This window comes from Meleagris gallopavo, chromosome 6 (assembly GCF_000146605.3).
Source record: "Meleagris gallopavo isolate NT-WF06-2002-E0010 breed Aviagen turkey brand Nicholas breeding stock chromosome 6, Turkey_5.1, whole genome shotgun sequence".
Taxonomy (NCBI): domain Eukaryota; kingdom Metazoa; phylum Chordata; class Aves; order Galliformes; family Phasianidae; genus Meleagris; species Meleagris gallopavo.
Window position 1 is genome coordinate 35,565,378 of NC_015016.2, and position 14,198 is coordinate 35,579,575.

Genomic DNA, 14,198 nt, shown 5'->3' on the forward strand with positions numbered 1-14,198 from the left:
TACCATAAATTTGATAATTGTAGATCTTTCAGGACTGCCTCTCCTCTATTTAAATCATGAGCAAAGATATAGAAAGCTTAGCTGGAAAAAAAGAAAATAATAACCCCCAAAAACTGCAACGACTTTCCTCAAAATTTTTGAAATTTTTTATGGCTCGATAAGAGTGAGTCTGAAATGTATAATCTCTGTGTGTCAAGCAAACAGAACTATTTGCAAATTCAGAAAAGTACTAGCTTGAAAAAAACTGAAATTGTAAAAAGTGTTCAGCACTATGCTAACTTAGCACCCACTCAGTGGCAAAATTGTGTCACAAGTAAAAAAGAATAAAAATAAGATAAATGCCAAGGTTTTCTGAACCAGGGATATAATGTAAAGTCTTGTCAGTGGCAAGAAAGCTATGTTTTTCAAGATGTAAGAGAAAAAAATCTCTAGGGGCCTCTCCTGCTCACACAGTATGTCTTTCTGTATAATTTCTGATCAGTTTACATAATAGAATTGTTCCCAGATGAGATATCACTGTCTTTTTCTTTCCTGTTACCACTAAGCCCTACAAGAACATTAAGAAAGACTTGGCATAAACAGATTAGTTTAGAATTCGGCCCATGACTCTGCACTGGCACTGACTGCTTTAGGCTTTGAATGAATGCCAGATTTATGAGCTGTCTTCAATAACTGCCTATTTTACCTACATCAGTTTAAGCAGATGTAAAGCATAAGTAGTTTGACTATGCCCAGTGTCATAAACATGACTCATATTTGTTGAAGTCTTAGTATTACAGAGTAGAATTCTTTCTGCAGTTTAAAAGATTATGTGTAAGGAGCCTGAGAAGTGCAAGTGATGCATTACGATTACAAAAGAGATACTACTTAAGAAGCATTACAACTGCCTACTAAATACATACAAAGCTCTTGAAAATGAATGTTAACTTCTCTTTCAGTTATCAAAAAGAATACAAATTTCAACATACAGATTTACATGTACAGATTTAAGATGAATCAAACAATGAGATGCCTTATGGTTTGAAGGCATGAAGAGAGACCACCAAGAAGCTCTATTTCCACAAGACATTCCCCAAGATGTGCTCTACCTTAACTTGCTTATGACAAGTTTTCTTTATGTGCAAACCATGTTTTCTTAATTCAGCTCACAGAACGTACTTAATGAAAGGACAGAGTATTTGGGCTTGCAAAATGGTTGTGTATACACACACACACACACACACACACTTCTTTAAGAGAGCATTAGTTTTTAGTGAAAATTACTTGCGTTGATGAGCAGACAAGACTGTTAAGAATAAGATTCTCAACAAAAGCAAAATTAAGAAAGCATAAAATAATCTTATTTGTTCAAGGTGACATTAGTAGAGGTAAGCATCACACAACTTACTCTTAAAACATATTCAGGAAGAAATCAGAAGAGCTGCTATGAGGTGAATCAGGACAAACTGCTAAAGATGAAGCACAAAGATACATTTTACAACCTGAGCCCTCACATGAGCCCAGTCATAAAATTATCCCTGAGATATATCACCAGTATTACAGAGCACACAATATTAGAGAAGGAATTTATGATCCACTTGTTATAGAAGTTGTAGGCATAGAAACACTGAAATTTTTTTCCAGTGCTTCCCAACAGGGAGTAAGTTTCTATTCACACCTTCAGTTGAGACTAAAAACAACAGAACAACAAAAACTTTTCTATTGAAAATCTGAAGGAACATATGCTAAAGAAATTCTCTATATTAGAGGAATAGTGTCTTTACTTTATGTGCCTGTGAAGTTTTTGGTGTTTGAAAATCAGTAACGTGAGCAATAGATGATGCATAGAATTTTTTGTGCTTCTAATTATATCCAGCACATTCAACGTCTTGCAGGATTAAATCCTCAGAGACAATGTATAGAAGAGACAGGAGAGGGAAGATTTTGACAGAGAACCAAAGGGATATGAAGATGAATTTCTGCAGACTGCAGACATGGAATTACATGGAAACTAAAGCCAATGGAACAAAGACTTACTGGAAACATTTGAAGAGCACAGTCCTAATATCCATAACACAGCATTGTTAACTCCTAATTTTGGCATATCTCTCATACTACAATGTTTTTCTTGAAAACTCTTGTTCTGAAAAGAGCCATGCAGACAGGGCTTTGAAAAAAAAAAAAAATACTACAAGTGAAAGACAATTCCTCAAAAAGCAGGTGCTTGAGGATGGCTAGAAGGAGGCAAAGAAACTCTGAGAAACTTCCCATTTCCTGCCCTCCCTGCTGGCTCTGTGAAGGTTTTCTTCTTTCCCCACTAGAACAAACCTTCAGTGGCTCCCACCCACTGCCCACTGCCCCTTGCTGATGCAGCTGGGCTCTGTGATCGGCTCTTGGAGTGTTATAGACTGCAACAGCAGGGACAGCTGAAAATTAAGCACGTGCTAGAAAATGCAAAACTTTCACTTTTAGAAACTTAAAGAAAGGATGCCTGTATTTGAAGTGAAAATGTGTAGGTTTAATGCAAAGTCATTTGATCATTAGAGAAGAAAATGAGTGTGGTATTAATGAAAATCCTCTACATTAGTTTTCTTAATGTTTTCTAAGTACGCATTAACATTAGAAGAAGACAGAGGACCATACCTTGAAAGGTGGCTTCCCTAAGGCATTTAATCAAAGTAGGATTTAAATCTGAGAACAAACAGATTTCCAGACAAAGAGAAAATTGCAGACAGTTCTTTTAAACCCCTCTCTTCCCACAATGAACCTTATGCATTGTATTAGTTCTCCACATGCTACAACTGCTGTAATAAGCATTTCAACCTGTAGAGAAGTTAAAGAACACTGCAGCACTGAACATTATTATTCCTACTTCTCATCAGTTATTATAAATATCCTAATCATGCATACCTCATCTAACCCAGGAGATATCAGAGTAGCTACTGAAAACCTCACGTCATATGCTTTACAAATTTGGAGAGATTTTTTTTCTTTTCATTCTGCAACTACAAACTTTAACCAATACCAAGAGATCGGTTAGGTACAGGAACACAAAAGGAACATACAATTAAAATTAATTTCTGGATTATAATTATTATTATTTTTGGCCCATGGATTTGAGTCATAGAGAAAATAGTTTTGTTTGGAAAAGTCTTTAATTTATCCCAATCACCTCTGAAAAGTCAGGTCAGTTATTAAGAATTTAATCTATATTTAAACAATATAATTATATGAAACATGAAACAGTTCTCTTCAGTTTTCAAATATTGTCTTTCACCCACTTCTTCCCCAAATGTAGGTAGGGATCAGCATGGGAGGTAAGCAACCTGCAGAATTCAACTACATAGCCAATACAGTATCTCACCAAAGGATGCCATCGGGTTCATGGCCATTCCAACTTTGCAGCTATTTCTGCCTGGAGCATCATCTTACCATAGAAGCATAAAGAACTACCTCCACACAAACATTCACCTTCAGCATTTCTTTTCCTTGAAAAGTGTGGGATGCTTCTAATTACCTTTACCTTTGAAATAGCAAATATTGCCCACTTCTTGCTTTGCTGGAGAATGTCTTAGACTGTAGGAACAGGGCAAAGGGATGCTGCTAGGCAAAATGAAAAAGAGAGCAAGTCTTAATGAAACCTACCTATTACTCTAATTTCTGCCATTCAACAGTCCAAAGAATAAGGAAAGACTAAAGAGAAAATGGAAGGGAAAAAAAAAATAACATTTTCTCTTAAAAAGTGATTGCTTAGGTTTACAGCTATCCAGGTCTTCACTACTTGGGAGAAAGTAACAACTAATTTGTGGAATGTGAAGATTTGGAGTAAAAGGGGATGGAAGAGGGTTAAAAAAAAAAATCCCAAAATATATTTATCTATTCAAGGGAACAAAGAGACAGAGCCTTCTTATTTTCCCTCATATTTCCCAATTCAAGCACAGCCTTCTGCCACACATGAAGCTACATGTGCCACAAGCAAACCCCAAGAAGACAGCAGATCGGCAACATGGTATTTACAGGTAGGCATTCTTGCTGCAGTTGTCTCTGAGATGCTGAAACAGCTCAAGCCCAAGACTTGCAACAGGCAAAGTAGGGCAGCCAGTTTTCTTGGATTTCTCAGCCTTTGTTCAGCACCACTCGGCCCCCAAGGAATGATGGCTTGGGGAGAGAACTTAAGGTGTGGAATAGTAAGATGAAAAGGCTTGAATTCATGCTCTCCTCTGAGGATCATGAAAAGCTTTACAAAAGCTAATTCAACGTATATATAGATATATATATAACCTTGCAAATCCTTCCAGAAACAAAAAGACAGCTTTTAACAGCCCCAAGTTCAATGGCGTTTACATACAGCAGTTCTATACAGCATGCAGAAGCAAGGCATAAGTCAAGCGTGAAGAACTGAAAGGTATTACATGACCCTATAGTAGTGATTTCAGTAGAGTTCAACTGCTTGAAATGGATTGTGTCTGGTATAGAACAAATATTAACACTCTTATCTGCAGTACCATTTTATTGATCACAAGAGATCAGTGCTTTTCTCTACAATGCCCATCCACAGATCATTAGCGCAATACTATTTATCACCGAGATGTTTCAGTAATGACTTGCTCAGAAGGCTGGTAAAACTCTACTCTTTCACAAGATCCCTCACGAATTACCATATTTGAAGACTTTCACTATGGAACTGAAGATTAATTCTTTGACCTGAGAGTCTTTATGGGCTGTTTAAATGATTTAAGTAAAGAGAGAAGGATTTTATGAAGTCCTTATATTTAATGTAGGATAGCTATATTGGGAAAGCTTTCTTTTTTATAGTTCGATAAAGCTCCCAGGAAGCAAAGGCAAAAGGCAGTTCCCTGGCCAGTCTCCTCTCTCCTTTCTGCATGCAATTTCACCAATGCAGATTCCTACCAAATGAAATGGTGCCCTCAGTTTGCTCAGCTTCACAATTGAATGACTTCAGATTTTGGTAAGAGGATCCACCAGCATAACTTAAGCTTTCTAACACTCGAGATCTATGGAGCTAGGATTTTCTTGTACAGTAAATATTACTCTGTCTTACTGCCATATCTTAATACAAATGCTAGGTGTTTTAATCAAAAGAACACATACATTTCCCATGTGTTCACAGAGCCAACAGGCTATACAAAACAAGGTGCACAGGGGTTCTAACCCCTCTCACCTCCCTCCTGCAACATTCACACCATGTCAAATTTCTGAGGAAGAGAATGAGTAGCGATGCTTCAAAATTCATAAACACTGTCTGGTCTACAGGAAGGGAAGAGGACAAATAAGAGCAGAAGGCAGAGACCCTTTGCCCAACCATCGAACACCACGAAGAGTCAGCTGGTCTGACCAGGGCAGAGGCAGCCCCCATCCCCAAGGTTTCTCCCCAACGCAAAGGGTTGCCCTAATAGTCACTAGAGGACCAATGCTAGTTATTTTACCTAATGTCAGTAAATTTCCTTGAAGTTAATTTGGGAGTTCTCACTGTTCTCCTAACAGAGCCCTGGAGTCAAAACCTCCCAGTAGAAAGGGACTGAAAATAGCTGCAAGGTCAATGACCTTTTACACAGACACAGCTTGATCTGGAAGCTGAACCACCACGACTTATATATAAGGCACACAAAATATTTCAAGTTGCTGATAAAGTGATTTTTACCTTACTGTGTCAGTAAGCAACTTGAAACGTTTTCTTTCCCTTTAATTAGTCTTACGTGTTGCAAAAAGTGGAGGAGCTGTGGAGACAAATACAGAGAGTTGAAAGCAGCAGCAGTTCAGAGAAGCCACAGCTTGCACCAGCTGAAGTAGCTGTTAAATCTTTGAGACCTATATGGCAGTCTGACTGTAAGAAGAGTTACCTCTATCACAGACCAAATGATGTTCTTGCCCATAACTGCCGCAGAGCCACAGCAACCTCATCCACAGACTAATGAACAAAACGAGCAGTATCTTTTCCAGTCCCCTTTGGCCTTCCAGGCGGCGCCGACGCTTCCTATCCTGATACTCGAGCTCCTCCATGTGGCAAGCGAGAGCCTTCGTCTTTCCTCTCTGTAACAAACAGCTCCCTTATTCTCCGCAACTTTTCTTGTCATTATTTCCTCACAGAAAATATTACCAAAGATACAATATTAAACTGTGGGGTAAGAACGATTAGTTCTGAGGATAAGGAAAATATGGAGAGCACCATAACTCCAATAATTGCTATTAGTCACAAATGGATACATTCATAACTTGATGTAGTTAATTGATCCGTTCATAAAAAACTTCTCAGTTCATAAAAAACTTCTCAGTGTTCAGATACAAATCAGTTGCTTTAAACAGTCAGAGATTAATATCATAATCATAGATCAATTCAAATAGCCTCTTGATTAAAGTGGTGCACTTCCCGTGGTGAAATATCTAGCAAAATATATTCTCTTATGCTGAAGATTTACAACTTCTCTTCTGTCAAACTGGAAACTATAAGACACAATACAGGATCTTCTTTGATAAACTGATGAGGATGTCTTCATATTAAACAGCAGCCAAAGAAAATCCGTATGCCTCTTTGAAGAAGTTTCTGGAAATTAAAAATGGCATTTATTTTACAGAAAAAGACTTACAATTCCAAGAACATCGCTTCAGGAAAGCTAGTAAAGACATTTGCTTCTCAGCCATTCAACTTCTCAATTTGTTCATTGTACTGTAGGATATTGTTCGGTCAGATCTAATTCTGCACTGCAGGCCAGCAACACCTGTCTGCATATGCTCACAAGCTAATGCCATCTTGCTTACACATGACTTAACAAGTTCACACACTTGCTTTTCCATTGGCACTGTAAGAAATAATTAGGGAACTGCTCAGTTTTAAGGTCATTTGCTTTTGATGAACATTTCACAAGTTATTTTTATGCATTCACTTCAAAAATATTTTGGTTGAATATGGGCGAATCTCTGAACTTGTCTTAAAGAACTTCCCTTTTCTTAATGCAAACTTTAACTCCTGCTTCATATTTGTTTCTTTTTCCACATTAGAATGAGAAAAATAATAGGAAGCACGTGATAGATGACTGGCCAGTGAGGTGAATTGAGAACTGGATGACTGGCAGACCTCAGAGGATTGTGATCAGCAGTGCAGGGTTTAATTGAAGGCCAGTAACTATCAGTGTTCCCAGGAGGTCGGTACTGGGTCCAATCTTCTTTAACATCTTCATCAGTGACCTGAATGAAGGGATAGAGCATGCCCTCAGCAAGCTTGCTGATGATACAGAACTGGTAGGAGTGGCTGACACACCAGAAGGCTGTGCTGGAGAGTTGGGCAGAGAGGAACATTATGAGACTGAACACAAGGGCAAGTATAGAGTCCTACACCCAAAGATGACCACCTGCATCAGTATAGGTTAGGGGCTGACGTGCTGGGAAGAAGCTCTGCAGAGACGGACCTGGACATCCTGGTGAACAGCAGTTTGGCAATGAGAAAGGCTGAGAGATCTGGAACTGCTCAGGCCTGAAGAAGAGAAAGCTGAGAGGGGTGCTATCAGTGCTTATAAATCTAGAGCTGGGACAGGTCCCTTTCAACAGTTCCCAGTGACAGAATGAGGGGCAATGGGCACAAACAGGAAGGAGCAAATAGGAAGTTTCATACAAATGCAAGGAAGAACTTTACTGTGAGGGTGACACAGCATGGGAGCAGGCTGCCCGGAAAGGTTGTGGAATCTCCTCCTGTGGAGATACTCAAAATCCACCTGGAAACTTTACTGTGCAACCTGCCTCTAGGGAACATGCTTTTGCAGGGAGTTGGGCTAGACGACACAAATCTGAGCTGTTTCAATGGCGGCTACAAAAAGGTAGGAAAAATTTGACCTTCATGGAAATGTATGGAATCTATAAGCAGAAGAACTTTTTCAAGAGGCAGGAGGGCAGATGTATCAATCTCTGGCATGAATGGATAACCCAATGGATTTCCCTATTTGGCCCACATAGACTTTGTATAAGCCAAACAAATTGGCTAGTAGAAGGCAGGAAAGAGAAAGTGAACTTCCCTCACTTCCTCCTCCAGAAAAGTAAGAACTTAAAGAAGCTCATCAAAAAGGAAAAATAAATGCTCACATTCTGTTATTATTCAGCAGGAGGGAACTCTCCCAGTTTTGTTTTTTTGTTAGCATTCCAAACTTGAACTTTTGTCAGGCAATCATCCTTTTTCCACAAGATATCCAAGGACTGAAATTATAGAAGCTAGAAATAAGTTGATTGTGCAGTGCTCAGGAAGATGAAGTCATGTTCACAGGGATTTCAGTTCTAAGTGGCTTAATTCTAACCATTACAAACTCAAGAGCAATCATGTAATTCTCTACAGCCATGTCTAAAGATGCTACGTAATGCTTTCAAACCTGACTCTGCTGTTGCCTTTGCTTTATCAGCTGTTACAGATAGAGGGAGCAAACTGCTAATCAGAGGGAAAAGAAAGGGCTCAGCTGGTGAAGAAACTGTTCTAAGACGAAAAGTCCTACCTACCTCACGCATGGGAAAAAGACGACTTGAGACCCATTAATTTAATGACTGATCTGTACAGTCAGTTTGCTTCAGCCTAAGATCCAGATGATACTGGAGAGGCAGGGTGCATTTCCTTGGTGTTTAAGCAACAGGGAGCTTCTTTCAGAACGCTCTTTCTTCACTTTCAGTAACAACATTGGGCAGGAAATGACAGAAACTGGAAAATGGGAGGAGGAAATGGGAGGGGGAAACTGGAGGAAGGAAATGGAAAATAGCAAGGGAAAGCATTCGTGTATCCTGAGGAACTTACATTTCATGAAGTATCATTTAAGCTAATTGCCATGTTAAAGCCATGCAGCTGAAGTAAACTCTGTAACATTTGCTTAAAAAAATTAAAAAAAGTCTAAAATAATTGATTTATTTTTAGTATATTAAGTAGTAATACGCATTAAAAATCCTATGCTTATGATCCCCAAATCCTTCTTTTTCATATAAAAAGCAGAGCAATTGTAATTTCCATACATCATCCCATTCCCATACCACATCCTGGAGGGACTCTCAATTCACCAAGTTCTCCTACAGGAATGCCAGTGCCTGTGGGCACCAGCTCACCAACTTTTAAGCTGAGGCCTCAAGCTCACTCATATAGACCACAAGCTGCCTAATAAAAAGCATTTCCTCTTGCTAGAAACTCCATCAGAATTTGAGCTGATATAATTTTGTTTTCATTGTGGTCAACGGATATCCCATATGAATTACTCTGTGCAGCCTCTCACCATGCAAATATACAGTCCCTTACTCTATGGGCCAGCCTCTCTCTACAAGGAGCCTCAACAACTGCTCACTCACATTATGGTCCTCTGCGGTCCCCAGGCTCCCCATCAAGATGTCTCCATCACGTATTATTAGAGTAGTAACAACAGCTTGTGGATACAGCTAGCAGACAGATTAAGATAGCAAATGGGATTTGAGGTTTTTGAAAAAGGTTTTTGATGGAGTTACATAAGACCAAGAAGAGAAGGTAGGATAAAAACTTGTGGTAAGTCTGAAGATGACTGGGAATAAAAACAAAAACAAGAACACTGTTGTGGAAAGGGACATTTTAGGAGATCAGAGATTGATATTAAAAATTATCAAGGACATTATATTCTGGAGAAGATCCATGAACAAAGTCCATACACCACCTGTAAACAGTGCTCTGTGAATCATCCTATCTCTGTAGTTATGATATCTGAGTTCATATCCCTCTCTTCTCCATATTGCTTCCTTTTTTTCTTTTCTTAGATTCATTGACATTATAGAGTACCTGCCTCCCTTGTTGTGCTGAGTAGACACCTCTGTGGCCTTAACCACCTATCTCCCAGTAGCAGCAGCAGCCTAGAGTCTAACATCACCTTCAAATGTCAATATAGAAGTTTTTTTTTTTCTGTTAGCCAGGGAAGGGAGAAGAGAGAATGTAATTAAGTGCATGAATAACTAAGAGATCATTTTTACTCAAATTTATCTAAAGAATATATGAAGTTTTAATCTTGACTTAAGGAATTCAGTTTCAACCAAGCTTCTGAATTAGCCCTACTGCCATGTGCTTCTTACCACCACTACAAGTTCATACTCCAGTTTTCAGGCTTCCCAACATACTCTCCCCTCCTCCCCCTACAAAAATAAATAAATGAGAAAAAAAAATCATTGCCTTTCCCCAAGTTTGTTAAACCTATTCATTGTAACAACAGAATGGAAATTAATGGCCAGATCCTCAGCTGCAGCCAACAGCTTAGCTCCATTAAAATCCACCCTGCGGCCTGACCCCTGAGCACTGACCAAGCTCTGTGTTGGCTGACACAGTTTCTATTGGATTGGCAGAGAGTAGAAATGAGATGGGATGTAGGAAAGCCCCAGATATACTTCCTTCTGCCCTAGCCAGGCTGCTGCTGAACTCCTGTGTAGGCTGCCCAGCTGCCTGTCTTCCCAGGGCTTTAAGCCCATCACCACCTCCCATTCTCCCAGCTTGGAGGACTTAGTTTGGAAAAGCATCTTACATGCCCACAGCTGTATAAGCAGACACAATTTTAGATGGAAGTTAAAGTTCAGGGCAAGGAAACTTAAGGAAGATGAGCATCATTTGTGTCCCATACTAAAATAATACTCTTTTAAAATATCCAAAATACTTAAAGTTTTCAGCCAGACTTTAGCCTGAGGAGTAATGTAAATACGAGTTAAGGCTCAGTATAGTTAAAGGAAAAAGAAAGACCAAAGTCTCAGGCCTGAAGTCTCTGTTTCCAACAAGAAGTTAGTTCTCATTGCTGAGGGAGTTTGTATGGAAAAACCAAAGGCTAAAACTCCTCTATGTGTTGTAGAATTCTGGAAATATTTGTTTTAAAATACTAGAAAGTTAAATTTCAGTGCCTTTCAGACATTTTAAATGACAAAATTAAAATTTAAAATAATTGGATACTTAGTGTACTACTGATCTTTTGGTATAAAACTAGTTCATTGTGTTCTCTTTAGGCAAGTTCTGCATTTTACCTTTCCATTAAAAAAGACAGTATCCATCATAATGTAATTTCTCTCTTTATATTACTTTTCTGGATATCTCACTTCAGGTGTTATTTGGAGCATAATGCAAAGGAATTAAAAAAGAAAAAGGAAAAAAGAAAAGAATAAAAAAATCAATTGTGAACATTCCATACTTCTTGATAATTAAAAAAAAAACCCTCAAAATTTTACTTTATATACCTTCGATTTCCCAGTAGTCCCATTTCTCAATCAGAATTTGAATAATCTTTACAATTTGTATTCCCCAAAACTCAAATTTAATGAGTTAGTAGGTATAGAAATAGAAATAACAGCTGCAGCTTATCCCGCTGTGCTATTCAGTAATGACAATGTTATACCACATTAGCAATTGTGACATTAATAAAAAGAAGCCCATAGGATTAGCCAGAGACAGCTGACTTTAGTCAAATGTAGGTCATGCTTTGTTTGCTCAGAGCTGGGTAATAAATTTCCAGGTAAGTGCTCTCATGTGTCATACATATATGCCAGGAGCATAATTTCAGCTATACTAAATGATCCACATTCTTAAATTTCTGTAAGCCGTTTTTGAATTATTGTTAAGCATTTAATTCCACAGCAGCATCTTACAGGCTACTTAAAGTTATTAACTCCTATGACATTATGGCATGTTTTCTTTCTAGTGGCAGTTAATAGCATCTTGATCTGGTTTCCCTTTCACCTTAAGATATCTGCAACTCTGAGTTGTGATTATTTAACAAAAGATACATAGCAAGGAATCAAACCCTCTACATTTTGCAGCTCTAGCTAAAAGAGAAAACAGTATTTGGAATCAATCCAAGCAGCAGCAAGATATCTTCCACCACAGAAGGGAGGCTTTAAAAAAAATTTAAAGGAAATAAAGGCATAGCCTTCAATTAATAGTACAAAAGATCCTATCTCAATCTCTGCTGCATTGGCAAGCCCTCAAAATTTGGATTGAAAGCAGACCATTAAACATATTCATATTTAATCTCAGCACAAGATGTGCATATTGTACATCGAGACCTTAAGCCTGTATTCTGTGTTCAGTAACACCCTGGCAGGCTTCTGTGGGAAAAAGTGAGTGTAATACAGCAGAAGTTGACCTTGAGGTTGCAATCTTACTTTTGCTATTTTTCTTTGTGTTAAGATAATAATTAGAGGCACAAAACAAGATCAGGGCCTTTCTGCGCAAGGCACCATCCAGAGAGAACAGAGAGGGGAACCCTAGTTACGAAGAGCTGAAATCACAGCAAGATGGACAGAAAAATGCCTGATTATCACCTTTTTACAGAGGGAAACTGAACCAGAGAAAGGCGAACTGCTAGATACAGATGGCTTTAATTCCATCCAAGTCTCTTATCCAGTGGTTGCTATTGCTTTAGGCAGCTCTTCATCCTGCTCTTTGTTTCAGGCCGTTGCTCTGCTGGGGCACTCTGAGCTCACTACTGACAGCTCAGCTGTCCTAGGCAATGGCTGAGCCATGTGCAGGTGCCCTATTGCATGTCCCACCTACAAAGGCCTATGGCTGCACCCCACTGCATGCAGTGAGGCAGTTCCTTCCTCATTTTATTTACAGCCAATTAGTCCAATAGCTTCTCAGCAACAGAAGTTAATTTCTTGGCTCTATTTTTATCCATGCCTGATCTAAAAAGTATTTACACATCAGCAAGTCTTTTGGGGGCTTCAGAGGCACATCGAGTGGAAGAGATGGCAGACTGATATTTTTAGTTGATATTTTATCTGGCCAGTTTTTTTAACGGCAAATTTTCTTGAAATATAAAGTAAGATCTAGGTATGTAGCCTTTCCTTCAGACATTAAGAAAGCCTTAGAGATTTTTTCCTTTCTTTTTCTCTTTTTTTTTTTAAGGAACTATGATGACACGGTTTTGCAGCCTTTCAGTCCAATTCATCAGGTTACACCATTTCTTTGAAGCAACTGTGTTTACTGGTCTATTTCTTGAAAGCTGCAGTTGTATCTTTATTACCCTTCATTGTTATCAGCAAAGCAAAATGCCATAGCTACACTGGAAGCAAAAGAAATTCCCTTTGTGAGAGGCAATGATTTCCAGCAGATCATGAGCACCTTTGTGTTCGATTTCAAGGAAGTAAATGTAGTCAGTTTTCAATAGGACTGTGAATTACAATGTGATAGAAATATAGGCTGCTCAAGGTAGTTCCTGCTCAAAAAATAATTCCCCAACAGACATCAAAAGTCAGGGGCACAAATTACACCCTACAAAACTAACAAGTAAGAGCAAATTTGTCTTAGGGTGAGAGCCATGCAACTCTGATAAGTACTGCATGCATGTATAATCCCAGGGCAACACTGGCCAAGCTGCCTTTTCCCTGAAGATTTCTGCCTACTTTGCAGAGATGGGAAAGAACCTCTCGGACTCTTATATTCATACACAGATGAATCTCTCACATGCATAAACCTAAACACAACATACACAGAAATATCCTCTTATGGAAAACAGTCTTTGCAAATTGAAAGCATGTAAAGAAAATAATTTGGCTTAAATTATCTATACTTTTCCTCAAAATACAAAGAAAACATTTCAGCGGAAAGACAAATAAACAGAATGTATTTAAATAGCAGAGGGTTTTTTCCTTCCACCCCTCTTCCCCCTTTCAGCAAAGAAAAAGACAAAAACCACCTTTCGGTGGGGGGAAAAAAAATATATAAAAAAAAAAATCAATCCCCTCACTGATGGGCTGGCTGTTTCCCTGCATGCACAGGCTGATACTCCTTTGTTCTCAGCCCCACTCCACAGCCCTCCAGCTGAGCTGATGCCTCAAAGGACGCTTCCTGACTGTCTCCCACCCTGCACAACCAAGAAAGGCAGATCCTGCCTACACCCCTTATGACTACAGCTTCAAATCCACTTTCCCAAAGGACGCAGCACCAGCAGAAGCAGGACTTTCCAAAACATCCCCTTCAGATCCCACTAGAAAAACATCAAATCAAGTATTTTGTTGTTTTTTTCAGGTCATTTTTCTCCCTATTACAGCCCATCCGTAGTGCAGAAACACTATCACGGAGGCAGGTGAGAGATGAGCTTTCCTCAGCAAAAGATTTCCAAAGGCATCTTTTGCTTTGGGTAGAATTTTGAAGCATATGACAGTAGCAAGGACAAGGGCTCAAAGGCATGCTGCATGGGCAGGAGTTTGAAGCTCACCAGGCAGAGCTACGGAGCAGCTGCTTGCAG